This window comes from Acomys minous (genome assembly GCF_964271855.1).
Source record: "Acomys minous genome assembly, chromosome: 7".
NCBI classification, from domain to species: domain Eukaryota; kingdom Metazoa; phylum Chordata; class Mammalia; order Rodentia; family Muridae; genus Acomys; species Acomys minous.
The window spans coordinates 79,143,916-79,157,440 of NC_140488.1; the positions used below are offsets into that span (position 1 = coordinate 79,143,916).

At 37.0% G+C, this 13,525-nt stretch overlaps 1 protein-coding gene across 1 annotated transcript in view; it reads left to right on the forward strand.

Annotated features, from left to right (window-relative positions):
* The first annotated feature begins 834 nt into the window (after positions 1–834).
* Positions 835–13,525, forward strand: part of LOC311602586 (heat shock factor protein 3-like) — a 57,347-nt gene continuing 44,656 nt past the window's right edge. The window contains exon 1 of the mRNA XM_084790852.1: positions 835–916. The gene's annotated coding sequence lies outside the window, so the exon portion shown is untranslated. The remainder of the gene's footprint in view (positions 917–13,525) is intronic.

Consider the following 13,525-nt stretch of genomic DNA (forward strand, 5'->3'; position numbering starts at 1 on the left):
CCCATCTAGTACATCTGTGTTAAGGAGCCTAGGTCCAGGGCATACATGGCCCTTGCATGGTACTTCGGAATCTGCAAGGCCCGCTGGGCCCTGGTTAGTTGGCTCACCAACAAAATTTTTTAAATGACAGATAATAAATCTGAAAGCTTATATTTTGATTAACAAGCAGAAAGTAAAAAGAATTAATGGAAATGGCATGAGCTTTTGAAACCTCAAAGCATAACCCAGTGATACACCTGATTCCACGAGGAGATACCTCCTCATCCTTCCCAAACATTTCTACCACCTTGGAACCAAATTTTCAAACTTACAGGGGCCCTGGAGGGCCCATTTTTGAGGCTACAGGAGCCATTCTCATTCAAACATCACATTCTATTCCCTGATCCCCCTATGTAGTGGATTTAATTATGTTTTTGTTTTGATCCCAAGTGTGGGAAGTTAAACAGACTTGTGTGAGGTGTGCAGTTATTTTCTGCTTGAAACAGATTTCTGAGAGAACACATATTTATCTACTAGAAGAATAATCACCTCTCGTGAGGGCATGGTCTTTGCCAGCCGATAAACATCCTAGTATGGACTCTGTGAGGATATGTACATATGCGTGTGCATGCATGCGCGTGCGTGCGTGCGTGCGTGCGTGCGTGCGTGCGTGTGTGTGCGCGCGCGCGCGCGCGTGCGCGCCCAAAACAAGAGGCTGTGCTTTTTGGTGTTGGCATTATTTCCTATTGTTTGCCTGTTAATCACTCCCCTTGAGACATTCCTAGAGAGAATCACTCCATAGAATGTTTTGAGGTTCCAGGTTCCAGCTGTTACTCCAGGTTCCCATGGCTGCAGTTGTAGTTACCTCTTTGCTGAACTGCTGGTTTGCTGTTTAATGAGTCTGCTGGAATCCTGCCAAGAAACTGGGTCTTAAAAGGTATACTTTTCCTGTTCCTATTAGTCTCTTTTCTCTCCTGTGGGTAGGTTAGAAGAGAGGTATAAGCATTAAAGAACCCCAAATAAAGTGGGTTTGAAAAAGTTCAAGGCCTACACCCCTAAGCTTTTGGCCATATCATAATTTTTTTCTCCTTTATTAATTTATTCTTGTTACATCTCAATGGTTATCCCATCCCTTGTATCCTTCCATTCTTCCCTCCCTCCCATTTTCCCCTTATTCCCCTCCCCTATGACTGTGACTGAGGGGGATTACCTCCCCCTGTATATGCTCATAGGGTATCAAGTCTCTTCTTGGTAACCTGCTGTCCTTCCTCTGAGTGCCACCAAGTCTCCCCCTCCAGGGGACATGGTCAAAGGTGAGGCACCAGAGTATGTGAGAAAGTCATATCCCACTCTCCACTCAACTGTGGAGAATGTCCTGTCCATTGGCTAGATCAGGGTAGGGAATTGAAGTTTACTGCACATATTGTCCTTGGCTGGTGCCATAGTTTGAGCGGGACCCCTGGGCCCAAATCTGCCTATCTTAATGTTCTTCTTGTAGGCTTCTAGGACCCTCTGGATCCTTCTACTTTGCCATTCTCCCATGCTTCTCTCATCTAGAGTCCCAATAGGATGTCCTCCACTCTATCCCAGTTTCCTGGTAAGTGAAGGCTTTCGTGGGACATGCCCCTTGGGCTAATATGCAGATATAAGTGAGTATATACCATTTGAGTCTTTCTGCTTCTGGGTTAACTCACTCATTATGATCATTTCTAGCTCAATCCATTTATCCACAAATTTTGGGAATTCCTTGTTTTTAATAGCTGGGCCGTATTCCATAGCTTAAATGTACCACAGTTTCTTTATCCATTCTTCTATTGAGGAACACTTAGGCTGTTTCCATGTTCTGACTATTATGAATAATTTAAAATGGATTTATTTCAGCTTTTAAAGTCCCCATAGTATTTCACTCTTTCAACATAGATTAAAAGTCCAATATCTCTTCTGAGATTCAATATAATTTCTTAACTGTAACCTCTTAAAATAAAACCTCATATACTTCCAACCTACAGTTGCACAGAATATGCACTACTATTTCAGAAAGGATGAGTGGGAGAATAGTGGAGAGATATTAAACTAAGCCAAGAGCAAAGCTAGCAGGACAAACACCAAATCTTGCAACACCATGTGTAATTTCAGAGGGCTTAGATCAGCAGTTCTCAACCTATGTGTTGTAACCCCTCTGGTGGTAGAATGATTCTTTCACAGGGGTCACCTAAAAACATCAGAAAACACAAATATTTACATTAGAGTTTATAACAGTAACAAAATCACAGTTTTGAAGTAACAATGAAAATAACCATTATGGTTGGGGATCCCCACATGAAGAAGGGTCACAGCATAAGGAAGGTTGAGAACTACTGCCTTAGATTGATCCATATTTACTGCTTGGATGACTAGAATACACTTCTCACTCTTGGGCTAGTTCTACTTTCTGTATGCAGCTCTCCTTAACAGATAGCCCAGGTTTCTGGCACCTTCAACATCCTGGGTTCTCCAGCACAACCTAGACTTCATTTTCACAGCTTTAGGCAATGGCCTTTTAGGTCTTCCACCCAGGGCTTTTGCTGCCACACATTTGTCCTTGACTGCTGTCCTTAATTGAAGAGAAAAATTCTACAACCTCTCTACTCTTGTATCCCTCATGACAATAAAGCCAGAACAGTGTGGCTGACATTGCCAAGTTTGTCTGCCTGCTTGAGTCTGGCCCCCTCCTTGAATTCATTTCCAAAGTCTTTGATTTGTTGTTGCCTTCTAGGAGCAGAAAAGTCCTCAAACCATTTATTTTTACAAGTTCCAGGATTAGCCTGGGGGAGGGGTCTTGTGCTGAATATTTAGTCCCTTTGCTTTAGGTCTCTATCTCTTTTAGCACAAACAAGACTTGGTTCCAACATTCAATTTCCTGGTGCTCGTTTTCTCCTCAAACTGTATGTTTTGTATTTCTTTTTGCCCTGCTTGCTCTTTGTCTTTGCAGACTTGCATAAAGAATTATTGCTAAGGAGTCAATATGAAACTATCTTGAAATCTCTGTGAATGAAATTAGTCCAATATTTTGAAATTTAGTATCAGGCAAGTATTTAAGACAAGGTTTGCACTACTTTTCTAGTTCAAAGTTCCAAAGCCTTTCACATTGCTACAAAACAAAATAAAAAACCATCGTCAGTCCTGTTACAACAAAACTCCACTCCCATTGCCATCTTCTGCCTTAGTTTCTATTCCATTGCTGTGATAAAGCACCATGATAAAGGTAATTTATGGAAGAAATAGTTTATTTGGAGCTTACTGTTTCACAGGGTGAGTCCATAAACATCATTGCAGTGAGCATGGCAGCATATAGGCAGACATGGCTCTGGAGTAGCTGAGTGTATACTTCTTGATCCATAAGTACGAGGCATAGAAAAATAACAGGGAATGGTATAATCTTCTGAAATTCCAAAGCCTGTCCCCAGTGATGCACCTCCTATCACAAGTCCATACTTCCTAATCCTTTCCGAAGATTTTTATAACCAAGTATTTGAATAGATGAACATAAAGGAGGCCACCTAAATCAAACAACCACATACAGGGTCAGAGTCACTGAAGAGATCCCAGAAGATGCTATTTGTGAAGGTTCAACTCAGTTACAGCAGAGATGCCTGCATTTTAGAGATGCCAATATATAGAATGACTACTGGAAACAGCAGCAGGCATAAGAGATAAGCTGTATGCTATGTGTATGACAAAATCAGAGACATATGACTGTTCAAGCCCTTTGGAGCCCAAACTATCTTTAGTGAATCTCAGACATTGGACATTGAGTTATTTACACTATTGAAGTCTGGCTTTGTTTTGTTCAGACTATGACTGTATTCTGGTTCTTTTCTTTCTTCTTGGAGTAAGAAAGGATGTAACTTATTCTGTATTTATATGACAGGAGCCTACAGTTAACAGACAAAAATTTTACAGAAATATTGGGATTTGACAGTGACTTTAGAATTTTAGAGAGATTCTTAGATATGAAAAAGACTTTGGATATTTCAGAGAAACTTTGAACTTTGAAAGAGACTGGATATTTTAAAGTGACTGAACTTTTAAAGTGTTTGAGTTTTTAAATATTGTGGAACTTTTAAAAGTTGGAGTACTTTTATTGTGATGTTAATAATAACATCATCTTAGAGATAAATGAGACTGGAAAGGTTCCAGTTGAAAAGTGATGTGTCTGTATATGAATTTGGCAAGGGGTCAATTTTACTGGCTAGTTTTATATCAGTGTGACATAAACATACATAATTTGGGAAAAGAAGCCCTCAAATGAGAAAATGTCCTAATCAGAGTGATCTGTAAGCAAGCCAACGGTGCATTTTATGGATTGATGACTGATACAGAAGGGCCTAATTCATCGTAGGCAGTGCCATCCCTGAACTGGTGATCCTGGGTTCTGTAAGAAAGCAGGCAGAGCAAACAATGAGGAGCAAGTCGATAAGCAACACTCTTCTAGTGCCTCTGCACCAGCTCCTGCCTCTAGGTTCCTGCACTAAGTTCCTGCGCTGAGTTTCCTGGATGATAGACAACAACTGTAAAGTGAAATAAACCTTCTCTTCCCCAATTTGCTTTGGCCAGGATATTTTATCACAGCATTAGATATTCTAACAGTAATAGACTAACCCTGAGGATATTTTAAAGAATGCTATAGGGATTACCATTCTAGATCTCAAGACATGGTTACAGTAATAATAATTTTTTTTAAAACTATGGTGACAGTTAAGGGGAAGACATGTTGACTAATGGAACAAATCACGAGTGCATATAACTATAGCTATCTGATTTTGGCAAATGTGCCAAAAAACCCCAGCAACTTCAACAAATGGTGTTGGAAATGCTGAATGTCTATATGCAGAAGAATAAAATTCGACCTGTTTTTATCACCCTGAATGAAAATTAACTCCAAATGAATCAAAGACCTCAATATGAACCCTAAATAGTAAGACCTCTAGAAGAAAATATAACCAGTACCCTTTAAGATACAAGAGTAAGAAAGAACTTTCTGAATAGCACTCTATTTGCCCAGTAATTAAGGTAAACAATTGACAAATGGTACTTCATGATACCAAAAAGTTTATGTACAGTAAAGGCAACAATCAACCAAATGAAGAAAAAGCTCACAAGAGTAAGAAAAAGCTTTTGCTACCTAAACATCTAATAGAGATTTAATATTCTGATGATATTAAGAAATAAAAATCAAAAATAAAACAAAAGCAAATAATCTAGAAAACAATTCAGTTAAAATGGGCTGAGGATATGAACAATATTTCTCAAAAGAGGAAATAAAAACATCTTGGAATATATCAAAATTTGTTCCTGAATGATGTAAATTATTTGCTCCAAAGCAAATAGTAGTACATTCTTTATTTGCTTATCATGCTAGTAATGTTGTGGCCCCATCCCAAAATGGATATATAGAGAAGAATATGAAACTAATAAGCAGATGTGTAAATCACAAGCCTCTGAAAATATTAATTACTGCTGCTTTTATGTGCTTTCTATTCTTGTGACAATATATCAATACAAAAAAGCAACTTGGGGAGGAAAGTGATCCTGACCACTGTCCATCACTCAGGGAAGCCTGTATATGGGTTCTGAAGCAGCAGCCATGAAGGGATGCTGTTAATAGACTTATTATCCATGAGTTACTCAGTCTGCTTTCTTATGCCCCCCAGGACCACCTGTCAAAGGCTGGCACCACCCACAGTGGGTAGGACTCTCCCACATCACTCATTAGTTAAGAAAATACCCAACAAGCATGCCCATAGGCTAATCTGTGGAGTATTTGCTCAACTTCTGTTCCCTCTTCCCAGATAATCCTAGCTTGTATCTACTCAACAAAAAAGCTAACCAGCACACCTACAAACCAAAGACATGTGTACTTAATCTACAAAAACATACTCATTAAACACTGGTCATTTTTTTCAGTCACACAAAGATGGTAATGGTGTCACTCACTGCAAATCTGTTTAGATCAGATAAGAAACATTAAATATTTCATGATATGAGCCTTTTTATGTAACTTTTACCCCATGCTAGATAAATAACTTTATATTACAAAAACTATAAAAATTAACCAATGGTCTGGGCACAGTGGCATATGCCTGTAATGCCACCACTCAGCTAGGCAGAGGGAGGTGGATTTCTGTGAGTTCGAGGCCAATATGGGCTACAAAGCAAGCCTAGGACAGCCCAGTCTACATAGAGAAACTCTGTCTAAAAAAAACAAACAAAAAATTAACCAAGAGAACATAAGACTTGAAAAAATTTAAAGACATGAATTATTTTAATGCAGAAGCCTTAAAACTGTATTCTTCTCAATATGAATATGAGAATAAATTTAGAGAAAAATCATATTAAAAATCTTTTGGAAAATTTTTTTGGAAAAAGTTTTGGAACATGTAAGAAGACTCCAAAACATTGAAAAAATAATAAAGTGATACTATCTTACTAGATATTGCAGTATAACTTTACAGCAATTAAAGAAATTTGGTACAAGCAAATAATGTAATAGAAAAAATTAGTAGAACAGATCTCAGAATTAGACTCCATACATCAGAGAAACATAGGTTACTAAATACAGACTGTGTGAAGTCTTGGACTTGATCCCTAACACTGTACAAAAAGTACATTAATACTGGGACAACTAGATAACAGATAAGCCGTTTTGACAAAAAGGAAAAAAATGACTCATTTCTTATCTCTGTCCTTACATCAAAGTAGATTGTACATGGACAAAGGAACAAAGAACAGTCTGTCTGGCTTTCTTTCTTTCATGTTCTTTCTTGAAACTTTCTTGAGATTCAACCTCATAACCACCTGTAACTCAAGTTCTAGGAGATGTAATATCTTCTTTTAATCCTTTCAGACACAATGCATGCATGTTGTATCCATATAGACAAGAAGACACAAGCACATAAATAGAAATAAGAAAAATGTATAAAAAATAAAGATTAGTGATATTAGTTTCATTGTGTGTGACAGCACTGTAGTAGAGAGGTCAGTTATACAATATCTCACAGCCAATACAGTACTGGATAAGAATTCACCAATATATGATATGATCCTAGATTCCAAAATTCCTCTACTATGATACCTTGGCTCTCTATAACAATGATGGAATATACTGGTAAGCACAGAGAATATGGAAAATAAGGCTAAGAATAAGGAATAAGCCTCAAGATAAGTATGCATGTATGTATGAATGATGTATGTATTATTTATGTGTTTCCTTCTGTTAAATCATAATCATTTGAAGTAGCATTAAATAATATTAATACATGAAATAGAAATTTAAACCACTTCAATGAGGTACTAAGTATTATCTTTAAATGGTGAATATTTTTTTAATATTACTTTAATAAACCTAGGCTATCATGTGGAGGAAACTTGTCTCTAACATGACAATGAAGAAAGGCAGTGTTGAATCAGGAATCTATAAAATTGATTACTACCTAGTAGGCTCTAGATTGGATTTCTTGCACTATCAAAAGAAATTTTAAAAAATTAGAAAGACAAAAAGGAACTGCAGATTTACTGGAGTTGAATAGTTTGCTAAGAGAGCAGTTCTTTGGGAGGAATAAAAAAGACCTCCTGAAACCCTGAGATAATTCTCATAATATCTTTTAAACAGAATAATCAGTGCTTTTGTGTCTCACCACATGATCTCCGCTGACACATATTCTTGTACTCTATTACTATCTGCTATGTAACATAGCCAAGGCAACCCTCATTATAGCCCAAATGATGCCAGACCCATGCCCTTAAATCTCCAGAACTGTGAGTTAAATAGAGTTTTTCTAGGTACATGTGGTATTGGGGGTTGAACTGTGAGACTCTGGACATGGTAAGCCTGTAGTGTACCTTCGTGTACTGTCTCTTTTTAATTTAAATGTTCTTTATATAATACATTTTGATATTTTTTCTTCCCCAACTTCTAGAGCCTCTCCACTTCCCTATCCATCCAATTTTGTTTTCCCCAAACAACAACAAAGATGCCTCAAGGGATAGGGAAAGTCAGTTTTCTCCAATGCAGCATCACTGTGTATATCAACTATAATCTAGGGCAGGCTCCATACCCAGTAATAGTTAGCCAAAATAAAATAATTTTTTTTTCATGTGAGCTTTTAATTTCATTGTTTGGCCATTTTTGTTCAAGTCTTTTTTATGAAATATCCAGCATCATGTATCTTATTATATTAACAAAAAATGAATTAATATGTGTGACAGTGAAAAAAGTTGCCACAATTTTCTGGAAAGAATAATTATATTTGACAATAGCATACAAAATGATTTTGAGAAGAAAACATGAGGACAGAAATACCAGCAGGGAGGTAATGAAAATGTAACTGAACACAGGGAACTATGACTGATATGACTGGAAAAGAAAGAAAAGGTTGGGGAACAACTTTATAATAAAACATAAGACCTTGGAGATAGTAAACAAATGTAGCACTTTTTATCATTATGTAAGTATAAAACTTATCTATTGGTATGAAAATATAAATTGTTAACAAAGAAAAATCATTTTAAAATTGTATGATGAAATTGAAAACTGTCAAAGGTCCTTTAAAGAAGTTTGAGATGCAACTGGTGAAGGCAAGAATATAAAGACGTCTTTGGCTTATTCTTGGATAATGGGAAGATAGGGGGAAAAGCAGAGAAGAAGGAAGTAGGATGAAGAGTGGTAAAGATCTTGAACTATAACTAGCTTGCAATCTTACTTTAATACGAGTCTTTTATTATTAGAAATCACTGTTTCCTTTACTCAACAGAGCAGGGATTAAACTCGAGATATTTGAGTGCTTGCCTAACAACCATTGAGCTCTGGGTTAAATCCCTAGTACCACACAGAGAATCCAAGCAAACAGAATAGGAATGGATATTTATAAATTTGAATTCATTTGAAATGAATAAAATAAGAGACTTGGAGAAATAAGGAGGAAAACTCAACTTTTTGTTTTGTTTTTTATTATTTCACTTGGGTACTCGGTATCAAATCCAAAGCCTACCACTCAGCTACATTTCAGGCTGGAAACTTCAAATGAACAAGTGCTGGTTAAGGATGACAGTAGAATAAAGGTTAAACAGTAAACAATTCTTCATAGCAAACTAAGAAAGGACCTCCAGATGAAAGGAGCTGGTCAAGTGATGGCTGCTGGGAGAGGCAGAGTCAAATTCTTTGAAGATTCATGCCCTGAGAGGCCAATCATGCTCCAGTAGATGGCCCCACACTCATACAAATAGTGGCAGTACTGAATGTACTCATGAAGTGATTGGAGGAATGTTTGCACTTACAGAATTATAAAAAAAATAAATAAAAAACATTTAAAACTCTAGAAAATCAAAACATATTTCAATGTAAACCTTGTTTTATATTTTATTTAATAATTTTAGTAATTAGCAATTTAATTTCCATTCAAGAATGACCACACACTTTTTAAATTGTGGCATGTTGCCAGCTCTTAAGACATTCACTCCTTGGAATATACCCAGAAGATGCTCCAGCACACAACAAGAAAATTTGCTCAACCATGTTCATAGCAGCCTTATTCATAATAGCCAGAACATGGAAACAGCCTAAGTGTCCCTCAATAGAAGAATGGATAAAGAAACTGTGGTACATATACACTATGGAATACTATTCAGCTATTAAAAACAAGGAATTCCCAAAATTTGTGGATAAATGGATTGAGCTAGAAATGATCATAATGAGTGAGTTAACCCAGAAGCAGAAAGACTCAAATGGTATATACTCACTTATATCTGCATATTAGCCCAAGGGGCATGTCCCATGAAAGCCTTCACTTACCAGGAAACTGAGACAGAGGGAAGGACATTCTAGTGGGACTCTAAATGAGAGAATCATGGGAGAATGGCAAAGTAGAAGGATCCAGAGGGTCCTAGAGGCTTACAAGAAGAACATTAAGATAGGCAGATTTGGGCTCAGGGGTCCTGCTCAAACTAAGGCACCAGCCAAGGACAATACAGGCGGTAAACATTAAACCCCTACCCAGATCTAGACAATGGACAGAACACTCTCCACAGTAGAGTGGAGAGTGGGATATGACTTTCTCACATACTCTGGTGCCTCACCTTTGACCATGTCCCCTGGAGGGGGAGACCTGGTGGCACTCAGAGGAAGGACAGCAGGTTACCAAGAAGAGACTTGATACCCTATGAGCATATACAGGGGGAGGTAATCCCCCTCAGTCACAGTCATAGGGGAGGGGAATAAGGGGAAAATGGGAGGGAGGGAAGAATGGGAGGATACAAGGGATGGGATAACCATTGAGATGTAACAAGAATAAATTAATAAAGGAGAAAAAAAGACATTCACTATTTGGAGTTTGGGTATAGCTCAGTGACAAAGTATTTCTCTTGCATGTGTGAGGACTTCTGTTGCATCCCTAACATGGAAAAGTAAAATTTACAAATACCATGTAGTTCTGTTGACGGTCCTTTTCCTTACAGAAGCTTTTCAGTTTCATGAGGTCTCATTTATTAATTGTTGATCTTAGAGCCTGAGCCATTGGTATTCTGTTCAGGAGATTGTCTCCTGTACCAATGAGTTCTTGGCTCTTTCCCATTTTTTCTTCTAACATATTACATTTGTCTGGTTTTATGTTGAGGTCTTTAATCCATATGGACTTTAGTTTTGTGCAGGGTGATAAATATGGATCTATTTGCATTTTTCTACATGTAGACATCCAATTAGACTAGCACCATTTGTTGAAGATGGCATCTTTTTTCCATTGAATGGATTTGGATTCTTTGTCAAAAATCAAGTGTCCATATTGTGTGGATTTATGTCTGAGTCTTCAATTCGATTCTATTGATCAATCATCCTACTTTTATGCCAGTATCACACCATTTTAATTACTGTTGCTCTACAGTGCAGCTTGAGATCAAGGATGGAGATTCCCCTGGAAGATCTTTTATTGTGCAGGATTGCTTTAACTATTCTGGGGTTGTTTGTTTGTTTGTTTGTTTGTTTGTTTGTTTGTTTTTCTGTACAAAGTTGAGAATTTTTCTTTCAAGGTCTTTAAAATAAATGTGTAGATATTTTGATAGGGATTAGATTGAACCTAGTAGGCTATCGGGATGAGACCTGATAGACTGTAGTCATGTAGTGGAGGAAGAGGTTCCCTTCTGTCAGAGGTCTAGAGGAGGGGAATAAGGTGAAAGAGGGAGGGAGGGAGGGAGGGAGGGAGGGAGGGGGAATGGAAAGATACAAATGAGGGAATAACCATTGGGATGAAATCTGAATAAAACATAACAAAAATATAAAGAAAAATACCATTCAGTCAACAAACTTAAGGACTAGGTCTCAATTATATCCTCTATAAAATAAAGAGAATGAATTTTCAGGTGCCTTTTACATGTAATATTCTGTGTGTGTATGTGTGTGTGTGTGTGTGTGTGTGTGTGTGTGTGTGTGTTACAAAATGTCTGTAAAAGGCTTTGATTCTTGTAGAACACGTGCCTAAAAACATCTAAGAGTGTGAGTCAGTTTAGAGACTGCATATAGAAGCAAAGCAGGAAATGGCTAAAAAAAATATATTGAAGAATGACAAAGAAGGAGATGCAGCTGCTAAGAACCAAAAGTGTCCCCTCATCACCTTTGAATAAATGTGGCCACAACAGAGACACTGATTGAAAACACCTAAATGAAGTGTCCATTGTTTTGGAGTTGACAAATGTGCAAAAATAATAATTATTATTATTATTGTAAATTATGTTATTATATTATATAATAATACAATACAAAATATGCTACAATAATAAAATACACTGCAATAATTATGAGTTGAATGCATTAATCCTTGTGGTTTTAGAAGGATAATGATTCATTTTTGATGTCATGTTTGTTCCTGAGTTTAATTATGAAAAGATAACAAAATAGTCTTCATATTTTGGTGGAATCTTTTTAATCCGCAAATTATTAACACTTTCTTCCAGTTGTTTTAGGAACCAAACCTTTCATAATTTCCAGTGGATATGGTGTCATAGATTGATTGCAAAACCCCAGTGCTTTCCTAACTTTTTCATAAATCACCTTTATTAGTAATTTTACATGCAGTTGTGCCAGGGATATAAATTTAATTATTTCTTATCCAGAATCATAAAGTCTGAGTGGGCAAAGAGGAGCAGAGTAGAAACAAGAATTGGAAAAGTGTCATTAAAACCATTACTATCATGTTAACATCAAGGTTCATGGTAGTTGCAATTCATAATATATATAGCAGCATTATACAGACTGAGCTAAAATACGTTTTTGTTCCTCATATGAGAAAAGTCATAATTAGAACCATTTGGTTAGTGTACAAAAACAATGATAATCTATGATCCCAATGTAAGACCTGTGGGGATTGGGGAGATGGTTCAGTGAGTACAGTGCTTGATTTTCAAGCATGAGGACCTGAGCTCAGATCTCTTGGATTTGCATAGAAGCTGGGGACATCAATGTATTCCTGAACCCTGGTGTGAGGGAACAGAGAGAATAGGATCTTTCAGGGTCACTGGTCAGCTAATCTGGCCAAAATGATGATCTTTGGGTTTAGTAAAAGACCCTGTCTTCAAAACCATAAGGTGCAAAAACAACTGAGAAAAATATCCTGACATAAACACCCATTCTTTAAAATGCCTGTATAGGCGAGTGCACCTGCCAGTGTGTGCCCATACAAATAATGTTTTTTGTTTGTTTTTTAAAAAATTTTTTTATTAATTTATTCTTGTTACATCTCAATGGTTATCCCATCCCTTGTATCCTTCCATTCTTCCCTCCCTCCCATTTTCCCCTTATTCCTTTCCCCTATGACTGTTCCTGTTTGGGCCCAGGGGTCCCGCTCAAACTAAGGCACCAGCCAAGGACAATACAGGCGGTAAACATTAAACCCCTACCCAGATCTAGACAATGGACAGAACACTCTCCACAGTAGAGTGGAGAGTGGGATATTACTTTCTTACATACTCTGGTGCCTCACCTTTGACCATGTCCCCTGGAGGGGAGACCTGGTGGCACTCAGAGGAAGGATAGCAGGTTACCAAGAAGAGACTTGATACCCTATGAACATATACAGGGGGACAAATAATGTTTTTATAAAGAAAAAATTAAATTAAAAATAAAACCTGTGGATTATCTTGAAATAGCATTCCTATATTGATACCACTGTGTATACCTCTTTTAGAAATTGACCTAGTATGTATGAACCTGTGCTCAAACCACTTGTTCTGTGACCTTGGACAGCTAATCCAAGTTCTCTACAATTTTAACTGTAAAACAAAGCATGGACCTTCAGGTATCTTTTATGCCTAGCATTTTAAAATTAAACCTTAAATTAATTTTATATGAATTTTCTCTGCAGATATTTAAAACTCACACTCATTTTCTTGCGTATGCTCTTAAAAAACTTTACTCAAATAAAATAATATCAATCTAAAGTATACGTTTGATAGCCCCTACTGCTATTTTGATAAACGTTATTATTTTGATATCATGATCCTATCTTCATAAATATAAGAATAT